Source organism: Plecotus auritus, assembly GCF_963455305.1.
Source record: "Plecotus auritus genome assembly, chromosome: 2".
NCBI classification, from domain to species: domain Eukaryota; kingdom Metazoa; phylum Chordata; class Mammalia; order Chiroptera; family Vespertilionidae; genus Plecotus; species Plecotus auritus.
In genome coordinates, this window is record NC_137771.1 from 64,852,603 (window position 1) to 64,864,376 (window position 11,774).

Sequence of the window (11,774 nt, forward strand, 5' to 3'; positions counted from 1 at the left end):
GAAAATATGTAGCCTCTATAGGATGCAATAAAAACAGGGGGTGGTGGGTAAATTGAGTTTGGGGAATTAGAAGGTAGCACAAGTGAGGGGGGGAACACTCACAGAAGATTTGAGGGAAATAGAGCAAAATGCTCTTCAAAGAGAAAGATAAGAAAATTGGAAGAGCAGTGCAGAGGGGAAGAAATCAAGTAATTCAATAAAACCTTTCAGGACTGAAGGACATGAGTTTTCAGAATGAAAGAGCAAAGAACAGATCCTAAGAGTTTCCAGAGAAGAAAAGAAGTCACATAGGATAGAGAATCAGGATGTCATCAGATTTCTCAACAGCAGCACCTGAAGCTCAGACAATGAAACAATCATTTGAAATTCTAAAAGAATATGACTCCACTTGAAATTCTGCCAAATTATCAATCACGTGGGAAAGTCATGCAAACTTTCAAAGTATAACCTATAATTCACTCTTTCCCAAGAAATTACTATAGAATGTGTTTCACCAAAACAAAGAAAGAGGAATAAAGGGATACAGGAAAAGGAGATCTAAAATAGGAGCGAGGAGATGTAAATAGCCACCAACCTCCCCCTCCCCCGAAAGATGGCGAGTCCCATAACTGCTGAGCATCACAGAGCCCCAGGTTCAGATTGGATCCTGCTGGAGAATTTGTAAATGAAATGCACAGCCACTCCTCAGCAGCCATCTTCTCTCCAGAGTGAACAGATCGTCAAGGTGTAAGTCAGGGAAAACATCTTTTTATTACTGAGATATACAATAATGGTAGTGTAGGGCTGAGACTGATTGATAAACTCAATAAGGTAGTACATTCTTAATATGGATGGTTTCACTGAATCTAGTTATCTTTTAACCAACAAGGACAGAGCCTTCTGATTCCCATAGTTTCAGACTATTCTGTCATACAGAAGAAAATACATACCCACCTATGTGGGGCGGTTCCCAAGACCTCCCAAGTTCAGTTATTCACTAGAAGAACGCATAGGACTCAGGAAAAACGTGTACTCACGGCTAAGATTTATTACAGCAGAAGGGTACAAAGCACCATTAGCGAAAGGAAAAGGCGCATGGGGTGGAGCATGGAGGAAACCAGGCGCCAGCTTCCAAGAGTTCTCTCCCCATGGAGTAACGTCGGACATGCTTAATTACTCCAGCACCCAACTGTGACAACACGTGTGAAGTGTTGTCTATCATGGAAACTCATCAGACTCGGAAATGATAGGAACCATCTGAAAGCCCAGTTCCCAGAGGCCAGCCAACGGCCAACCTTGCAAGCAGGCATTACTCACTCAGTTACATTCTCTCTTCTACCTACTACCCAAATGAGGAATTGTTAAATATGTGTATAAGCACATACATATATCACTATGGGTGCACAAGAAGCTAGTAATAGTGTTTGCCTCCGAGGAGGGGGAAAAGTGGGTACCTGAGAGAAAATGGGGGGAGGGAGACTTGCTTTTCACTGTTTACTCTTTTGTTCCTTTTAAAACTCATATATATGCACAAGCAGAGCAATATTTAAAGCACTGTCACTTTATGATAAGTACCTATAACTACTTAATTTTTGTTGCTTCTCTAGATGTGAACAGAACAAAATACTCCAACTTGCCCGAAACTGTTTCTTAGAATAAAGAACGCCTCCAAAGGCATATGCAGTTCGGCTTGGAACGTGCAGCTAGAGAAGTTGAACATTCAAAGCCTCAAGCAGTGGTTTCTGTCATCTTTAGTTAATATGTGGTGAAAAAACAGACTTGAATACTCCTAATAAAACTGCTGTGAAACCTGTGAGTAACCTAGTCATCGATAGTTATGCAAGTAACGCTGTCAGATGGTGAGAGTGCTCAGGCTGTTTCCTGTGGCCCATTGTAATCTTCTAGTTTTCTGAACTCCAGTCTTTCCCTCCTTTAATCCAAGCAATAATCGCATGGTTTTCAAACTTTAGTCTTGATAAGAATCACCTGCAAGGCCCCAAATGCAGAGTCCTGGGCCCCACCTCAAAGGTTCTGGTTCACTGGGTCTGTGTGGGCCCATGAAAATGAAGGTGAAACAAGTGCCCCGGTGCAGGCAGTTGTGGTGTATCCTTGGAGAGACACTGCCATAATTAGTGCTTTCATAATCTTCCTAAAGCACAGGCTTAGGGTTTTGTTTACATCCTACCACCTTTTCAAAAATCTCTCCCCATTTAGTACAGCAGAGTTTCCCATACGTATGGGAGCTCACAGTTCCTTCTGAGGATCTGAAGATAGCTATGAACTCTCTAGAAAAGTGCATGTACATATTCAGACAGGTTTTGTAAACAGTTTTTAAGTTTATCTATGGACTGCTACAGTACTTGATCTTAAGATAACACTAAGAAGTGAGTATAAGTTTTTAGTGGCACTCATATTTATTTTACTGCCACTCATGCCCCGTCTTTCCAAAACCTCCTCGGTTCCTCTCCTTCCCATTCTCCTTACCAGTTGCTGTCTTGTCACTCCCACTGCTAACATGTAGAAGTGTCACATTTTTCTGAACCAAGAATCAGGATTCTATACAAGTCATGGCACTTGATACACATGACAGAAAACTCTATTTGGCTTGGGCAAAAAAGGAGGAATTTATTAGTTTAAGAAACTAAAAGTTCATGTGTAAATCTTCAGGTCCCAATGACGGATAATATCACTAGTTCTCCGTCTCATTCTCCATTTCTTGCCTCTGTTTTTCTCTGAACTGGCTCCACTCTGAGGCAGGCTTTTCCCTTATAGTAAAAGTGATTGCAAAGCCCCAGGCCCCCAACATCTCCAGAGTGTCCCCTAACATTTGCAGGTCTCGGGGCAAGGGCACAAGTAAGTCCATACACCTGAAGACTAAATATTTTAAAGTTATAACCAAGCCAACAAACTATCCTCTACCTTGAAAGTATTGTGCACTCGAGAGAGCAACTAAACTGGTAAGATAAATACTTGGGTTTCGCTGGAGTGTCTCTTATATTTGATGTGTCTAGTATTCTCTTTTGATCTGGGGTGATCACTAGAGTTAGAGAGGGACTGAGAGCGCCTCCTTCTCTCCTTCCCCTGCCCCTTCAGGAATGCTGTGGAGCCCAGCTCTACCGCACATTTGGGGGCAAACCTCCTGCAGTGTGAACTCTCTGAAGGGGTGGGGTCCAGTGGAAGGGAAGCATGGGAAATGAGATCACAGCTTTCTGCCCTACCCAGTTTGGCCCAGTGTGCTGCGCCAGCACAGCCATGGGTGAACCTGCATTCCCCCAAACTCAGGCCCCTGGTCCCCATACTCAGCCCCACGTTGGGCACCATATGTGCCACGCCAGCACAGCCAGGTTCGGTGAGCCTGAGCGGGGGCAGTGAAGGATTAAGACAGACAAGAGAAGAAAGCTGGGGCTGGGTGGGACGCTGCACTCTCTGATGGAGAGACAGCGCCATGGCCTGCAAGCCGAGTCTTTAATTTATAGCAAGGTTCCACGAGGCAAAGTAAGGGCATGGTCACAACGTTCTCGCGGGTTTCGAATCTACTCAATTACATGCACCTGATCAAGCTTTGTTTACTTGCTGCACCTCCCTCAGCCTATATCACTCAGCCACGTGGGACCACAGGTTCGGACCATAATGTCAAGCTTACAACTATAGCCTTTGGCTATAATTGTGCTGGGACTTACACATGGCTTTGCCACAAGAGGATCGTGCCCTCTCATTAGTCCCAGGCTTGAACCTGTCCAAACGCTATAGCCGCTCTCCACAGCCCAGTGGATAGAGCATCGGCCTGCAGACCAAAGGGTCCCATGTTTGATTCCAGTCAAGGGCACATACCTGGTTTGTAGGCTCCTCCCCAGCCTGGGCCCTGGTTGGGCCCTGTGCAGGAGGCAGGCAACCAATTGACGTGTTTCTCTCATGTCGATATTTCTCTCTGTCTTTCCTTGTCTCTTCCATTCTCCCTAAAAATCAATGGAAAAATATCCTAGGGTGAGGATTAACAACAGCAAAAGAGATCACAGCTTTCTGTTCTGTGCCCTAATCAAATAAAGTCAATAGACTTAGAACTATGTTTAAAAGGGGACATATCTTGCCTTAAAAAGAGAGGTGCCCTGAACCCTAGAAAATTCTAATACTAATGAAAGAACTGCTGGTGTTCTCACTGATTAGAAAAATAAAATTATTCAATTTTGCTTCCAGGGAAGAGTATAAATCGTTGAGGAAACTGTGTATTTTTGCAAAGTCACAGAAGAAAGAAAGTGAAAGAAAATCATTGAAAAGGAGCAAATTTATGGATAACAAATGGGCCTGTCTGTCTGGTTTCTGTAACTTTTTAGCTCTTCTGACTCATTGACATTATAAAAGGCACCTGCCTGAGTCAAATTTATTTTGGAGATATTCCCGCTCCCTTACTGCTGCAAGGTGTTTGTGAAAAGACATCAAAGATTTACAGCAGAAATAAATAGTCCAGAAGGAAGGGAAAGTTCAAAAGTATGAGATCTCTAGCTAAAGGCCACACTCAGAACACTGCCTGCTCAGGAAATACCCCCACCAGTAATTAATACAAAGATGGATAAACCCGGTATCAAAGGAGCAGAGACAGACCAGGGGAGTAAAAGACACACATATCAATGAAATTATCTATAATAATAAAAGCGTAATATGCTAATTAGACCGGACAGCTGAATGACCTTCTGGATGAAGCCGGCGCTTCAAGGGCTGAGCCCCTTGCGTGAATTTCATGCATCGGGCCTCTAGTACTTTACATAAGTCTGAGCTTTATTTTAATTTCATCATTTAGACATTTTTGGGTTATATTGGCCACATCAAGAACAATAATGTATTTCCATCACATGAATTTTCTGTAAGCTGATTTTGTTTTTTTTAATCCTCATCTGAAGATGTTTTTATCGATCGACTGCCTCCCACACACGTCCCAATGGGGGATCAAATCCGCAATCCAGACACATGTGCCCTGACCGGGAATTGAACCCACGACCCCCCTTACATCTCCTACTTTTATTCTAATGTATAAAACAAGCGGTAAAACTGCCATTCTCTGGAGCACTTTCTCAATGTGTTGAAAATTTGCTTCCTGGCAATTGTTATCATTTTGGTTCAAAAAACATAAAAATTCTCTACAAGTTTGGACATTTCTTAGGTTGACAGCTCTAAAGAAGAAAGGGCTAAGATTCTTGTAGTAAAGAGTACATTCTTGAGAAGAATCAGTCCTGCAGAATTGTCAGGACTCCTGTCACTCCTGCCCTCAGCACCACGGACCCGGTTCTCACTGTACTTCCCTTTGGGGCATGAGGAAGTGTCCAAGAGGGCGCCATGCACAGGCAGCACCCAGAAAGTCAACCAGGTGTTCCTCAGTATCCGCGGGGGATTGGTTCCAGGAGATCCCCTTCAGCTTCCAGATCCACAGATGCTTAAGTCCCTCATGTAAAATGACAAAAAATAATGCATACCGTCGGCCCTCTACATCTGCAGTTGCTTGAATCTAAACATGCAAAACCTGTGGATACAGAGGGCTAACCACACTCAGTTCATTCCCAATATCCTGGCTTTGGGGACCTCATTTCTGAATACTTTCCCTGTCGAGGGTCAAACAGACCATTTTCTGAGCAATTCCAGGAGAAAATGCAGGCCAGGAGAAAAACTGAACAACTCCTTCCAAACCTCAAGGGGAAGAATATTCTGTGACCTTGAAGCAGAAGTGATAAACTCCAACTTATAAGTTGACAACCATCCAGCAAACCTGACCAACACCCGCAGCCCACTAGTAGCCTTTGAGCCTATTGGTATGTGGGCTCTAGATTTTCTTGCATGGCAGTCACCACAGGCTCTGGGATGGTGAGCTCTGGGATCCTACTGGACTACTGCAGTGGGTTTTCTTTCTTTCTTTCATTTTTTAAATCTTCACCAGTGGTTATGTTTTCACTGATTTTTAGAGAGAAAAGGAGAGAGAGAGAAATATTGATTGATGGCCTCCTGTACAAGCCCCAAACGGGAATCGAATCACAGCTTAAATATGTGCCCTGACCTGGAATCAAACCCAAAACCCATCAGTGCGTAGAATGACATTCCAACCACCTGGCCAGGACAGTGGGTCTTCTCTTGATAGCAATCTCACTGCACAGTCTAGTGTTTTTCCACCAAGCCTCACCTGGTGACATTCATGTGCACAGCACACGCCCCTACATGCTAGTGGTTAGTCCACACCCTTCTTTCACTGTCAAGAGACCTAATGAAATGCAAGTGTGTGGGAACGACAAGAGGAAAAAGTGTGAATTTGCTCTAAATAACATTTAAAAAGGAAATTCATTTACAAGCATTTATACTTTACTAGAGGCCCGGTGCACGAAATTCGTGCACGGGGGTGTATGTCCTTCAGCCCAGCCTGCACCCTCTCCAATCTGGGACCCCTTGAGGGATGTCTGACTGCCCATTTAGGCCCGATCACGGTAGGATCGGGCCTAAATGGGCAGTCGGACATACTGCTCACAATCCAGGACTACTGACTCCCAAGTGCTCGCCTGCCTGCCTTCCTGATTGCCCCTAACCACTTCTGCCTGCCAGCCTGATCACCCCCTAAGCACTTCCCTGCCAGCCTGATTGATGCCTAACTGCTCCCCTGCCAGCCTGTTTTCCCCTAACTGCCCTCCCCTGCAGGCCTGGTCACCCCTAACTGCCCTCCCCTGCAGGCCTGGTCACCCCTAACTGCCCTCCCCTGCAGGTTTGATCGCTCCCAACTGCCCTCCCTTGCAGGCCTGGGTCCCCCTCAACTGCCCTTCCCTGAAGGCCCAGTTGCCCCCAACTTTCCTCCTCTGCTGTCCTGGTCACCCCTAACTGCCCTCCCCTGCAGGCTTGATCACCCCCAACTGCCCTCCCTTGCAGGCCTGGTCCCTCCTAACTCCCCTCCCCTGCTGGCTTGATCGCCCACAACTTCCCTCCCTTGCAGACCTGGTCCCTCCCAGCTGCCCTCCCCTGCTGGCCATCTTGTGGTGGCCAGCTTGTGTCCGCATGGGGGCAGCCATCTTGTGTGTTGGAGTGATGGTGAATTTGCATATTACTCTTTTATTAGATAGGATAGAGGCCTGGTGCATGGGTGGGGGCCAGCTGGTTTGCCCTGAAGGGTGTCCTGGATCAGGGTGGGGGTTCCCTTGGGGCATGGGGCGGCCTGGGCGAGGGGCCTGTGGTGGTTTGCAGGCTGGCCATGCCCCCCGGTGACCCAAGCGGTGGCCCTGGTATCTGGGATTTATTTATCTTCTATAATTGAAACTTTGGAGCCTTCAGCGGAGGCCAGGGCAGGCCAGGAACTTGGCTTCCTCCATCGCCGGGGAAACCCAAGCCTCCTGCTCGCTCCATGGCCACTGCCATTTTTGTTGGGATTTATTTATCTTCTATAATTGAAACTTTGTAGCCTTCAGTGGAAGCTTGGGCCAGCCAGGGTGTGCAGGAAGCATGGCTTCCTCCATTGCTGGGGAAACCCAATCCTCCTGCTCGATCAGTGGCCGTAGCCATCTTGGTTGGGTTAATTTGCATACTTGCTCCTGATTGGCTGGTGGGCATGGCTTGTGGGTGTAGCGGAGGTATGGTCAATTTGCATATTACTCTTTTATTAGATAGGATTGTAACTAATTTCTTGCCACATAGCCATGGATGGAAACCACTGGCTTGGTCCATGGGATTGGGTTTCTGCTCATATACTGTGTGGACTGGGGTCTTCCCATGAGTCTGGGGTCCTGACCACCTCCACAGGCCTTTCCAACTGCTTCTCCTGGGGGGAAGGACCCTTTGCCCTGTATTTCGAACTAAAAATTGATATCCTGTTCTATTGGGACACATTGATAATGCTCTTTCAATGTATTGTTACACAAGTTGCCGAATTCTCCTTTTGCCTTTGTTACTTCCAACTGGGTCTCTGTCATTTATACACTGGATCAAACATAACCTTGCTATCATGGGAATGAGAATGCTAGTTATGGCCCTGGAGGACCAGTCTAGCAGCTGGGATGGTAACCCCATATCCAGTCAAGTCCACGACTGTCTCCCTCAAAAGAAGAATATTTTGAAGCCAATAAAAATTACATGAAATTATATTTCTGAAGCCATAACTAAAATTTCATACTGACAATAATTTTCATTCACTCATATACCATTATGATATTCATAATGGTATATGAGTGAATATGGCTTTCCTGCTCGAATCGCAGAGTTGAATAATGGTGGCAGGAGCCGTATGTGATGCTTGCATTGCTTTGCACTGCTGCTCAGTTATAACTGTGGACTGCAAATCGCAGGGATAGTTTGACAATGTTTTGGCGCCACAGGTTTCACCCTACAGTGACATTTAAGATTATTTTTACAACCTGTGCTTAGCCATCATGACCAAACAAGAAGAGAAAAGTGGATTTTTCATACTGTACTCTTGAGACACAGTGGAATTTGGTTACCAAGTTTCATATCAAAACCTGGTTTTATTATGCAATGACACTGGCTGTGTTGAAAGAATACAGCATATGTTGTCATTATTAGATAAGCACTCATCACAGTATTTCCAACTCATGGGAAAGCAGTGGTCTGAAAAATTAGGTAATTTAAAATGGAATATCCTATGGTATCCGAATTTCTCCATAAAAATAAAAAAAGGAAAATGAGGCTACAACCAAACTAAGTTTCCAAGAAGTTCATTTGTTAGCCAGGCAAGAAAAGCTCTTTACCGATGGTGAGTTGAAGATTTTAATCTCTGCCGCTGAAAAAATGAACATGCTTAAGGCTATTAGCTCTTTGGTAAGAACAAGTTATTCTAAGAACTAAGAACATTGGGAGCAGCATCAGTCGTCAATTTAAAAAACCAAGGCAAGTAGTTTCCTTGGCTTTTGATTCTTGATGAGTCAACGGCTGTTACTGATACTGCCCAGTGTGTGTGTGGGGGGGATGGGGGGAGGGGAGGGGGAGGAGAGGGAGTTTGTTTTTTTGGGAGTCAGTGGCAAGTTTGAAGTGACAGAAGAATAGCCTCTATCAATAGCTGACATGGAAGTACAGGGGAGAATATTTTCAAAGACATTGAGAAAACACTAACTCAGTATAATCTGGAGTAGAATTTGCAAAGATGTATTATTATAACTGACTAGAGGCTCGATGCATGAATTCATGCATGGGTGGGGGCTGGCCAGCCAGGGGGAGGGGCCTTGGGAGGTTGGATGGCCGCTGTGCGTGTCATAGTAACCGGTCATTCTGGTCATTCCAGTTGTTCTGGTCGCTTAGCTTTTATATATATAGATGGTGGTAAAAGTGTGTGAGTAGCAGATACCGTACAGAAAGATTTGAATCTATTTGGCCCTATTTTGCAATGACTATTGAACCAGTGGTCCCAATGGTGAAGCTCCTTCATTCTTGTGAACTTAATCATTGTCAATTCTGTGAAGGTTTGTCAGAAACGGGGAAGCGGGGAGAACTTTCCCAGCCACACAGCAGTGTGATGGCTTGGCAGGGGTAAAGTTTTATTATGATTATTTGAGCTCAGGGCCAAACTTGAACTTTCTCTAAGGAGGAAACAGCCTCACCCCCTATTATTGAATCCTGAAGGGCTTTAAAATTAGCTTTTGCTGTACATTTGATGTTTCTTAATGAATTCAACCTTTTTGCCTGAACTTTCTTGAAATTCTCTCCTGCCTAAAGATGATTGAGGACAACTTCTTGATATTCATTCTCAAAATCCTGGCTCGTCTGCTCCCATACATGCCTTTTAAATGCCAGTCATGCCCAAGTCTGAGACTACCTTTCTGCTTCTTGTTCTGTTAATGTTTTGACCTCAGGCATGCCCATCTATATCTACACTAATAAAAGAGAAAGGTGCAAATTGACCATACCTCCGGGACACCCACCAGCCAATCAGGAGTGAGTATGCAAATTAGCCCAACAAAATGGCGGGTTAATTTGCATACACAGGCACAAAGTGAAGACTGAAGGCTCTGCCTGAGCGAAGACTGAAGACTGACGACTGAAGGCTCCGCTGTGGCCCAGGTCCTGGGTGCCAGAGGAAAACCGGTGCCAGCAGCCAGGGGAAGGAAGGCCTATTGCACAAATCTTCGTGCAACGGGCCTCTAGTATATATATATTAAAGGCTAGTAGGCTACGTGTCCATCCGACTGGTAGCTATGATGCGCACTGACCACCAGGGGGCAAACACTCAACACAGAAGCTGCTGTGATGTGCACTGGCCATTTACAGAGAAATGGCACTGCAGACCTGGTGCCGCCAAAGCAACCCTCAGCTTCCCCCAAGTGGGACACAGGCCCTGCCACCACCCCACCAAATCACAGCCAATACTGCCAAGACTCCATGGTGCAAAATGCAGCCCACAGTCCAGCCCAGCCCAGAAATGTTCACTCTGGGCACTGGGTAATGATGTCACATAACAATGCCTGGCTTCCTCTCCCTAGCAACTAGCCTCCTTGGAATTTCTTCAGCCCAGGAACACAAATTGCTTTATAGCCAGGTGGAAACATTTTACACTTTAACCAAATGTCTGTGAAGCATTTTCCCATGCCTCATCTCATTTGATCCTCACAGAAATCCTGGAGTAGGTAGATAGGAGACTCGGTGGAATCCTATTTTCATTAGCCAGAAAACAGAGATTTAGAAAGCTTAGAAACTTGACCCAACTGAAAAGAAGTAAGAAATGGCGGACCTTGAAAATAACCTCAGGTTTTCTCACTGTGCAGAATATAGTCAAACACACTGCAGTTAAATATTTTACCCTTTGTTCTCCCTGCATGATCTACAATAATAATCTGTTTCATGTTGCTATTTACTGCTGTGTTGCTGACAATTACCTGAAAGAGAAGTTGGGGTGCTTCACTGGGCTGGAAAAAGTTTAGCTAAATCAGAAAGCAGGTCTAATTAAGCAAATTTATTCTATATATATAAAAGGCTAAGTTGACTCGCACATGTGCAATACATATAAAGCTCTCACTGGTGCCAATCACATGTGTGTGTTTCGATCTGTCATTGTTGATCATGAATTTTGTTGACACTTCTATTATAGAGAAAGGGTGAATAGCAATATTAAAATATTTCTTCCAATTAATTTCCCTTCAATGTCCACAAATTTGTGCACCGGGCCACTAGTAGCTTTAATAACCACATACGTTTTGATTCCCAGAACTCAGTATCTAGCCCAGACCTCTCTGGGTCTGCAGGACCACTCCGAGGCTCAATGATTCACTGGAAAAGGCTCAGAAAAGCTGTTATATTCATGGCCATGATTTACTACAGCAAAAGGATCTAGATTAAAAATTAGCAAAGGTGGAGGAGAAACCACTCACAAACCAGCGTTTAGCATTGCAGTCCTAACCCGGTACTCAATAAACATTTGAAAAATGAATAAAGAGCCCTAACCGGTTTGGCTCAGTGGATAGAGCATCGGCCTGTGGACTGAAAGGTCCCAGGTTCGATTCTGGTCAAGGGCATGTACCTTGGTTGCGGGCACATCCCCAGTGGGAGGTGTGCAGGAGGCAGCTGATCGATGTTTCTCTCTCATCGATGTTTCTAACTCTCTATCCTTCTCCCTTCCTCTCTGTGAAAAATCAATAAAATATATTTAAAAAAAAAAAAGAATGAATAAAGACAGTTCAATTCTGAGAGCAGAGAGGTGACTGCCTGCTTACAGAATCAGGGAAAACTGTAGATGTAAGGGCATTCGGGTTGCTATTAAAGGAAAATAGACGTTTAACAGATTAAGGAGAGAATACGTCATAATTTTCATACAATTCCTGTGTTCAAATGCCAGC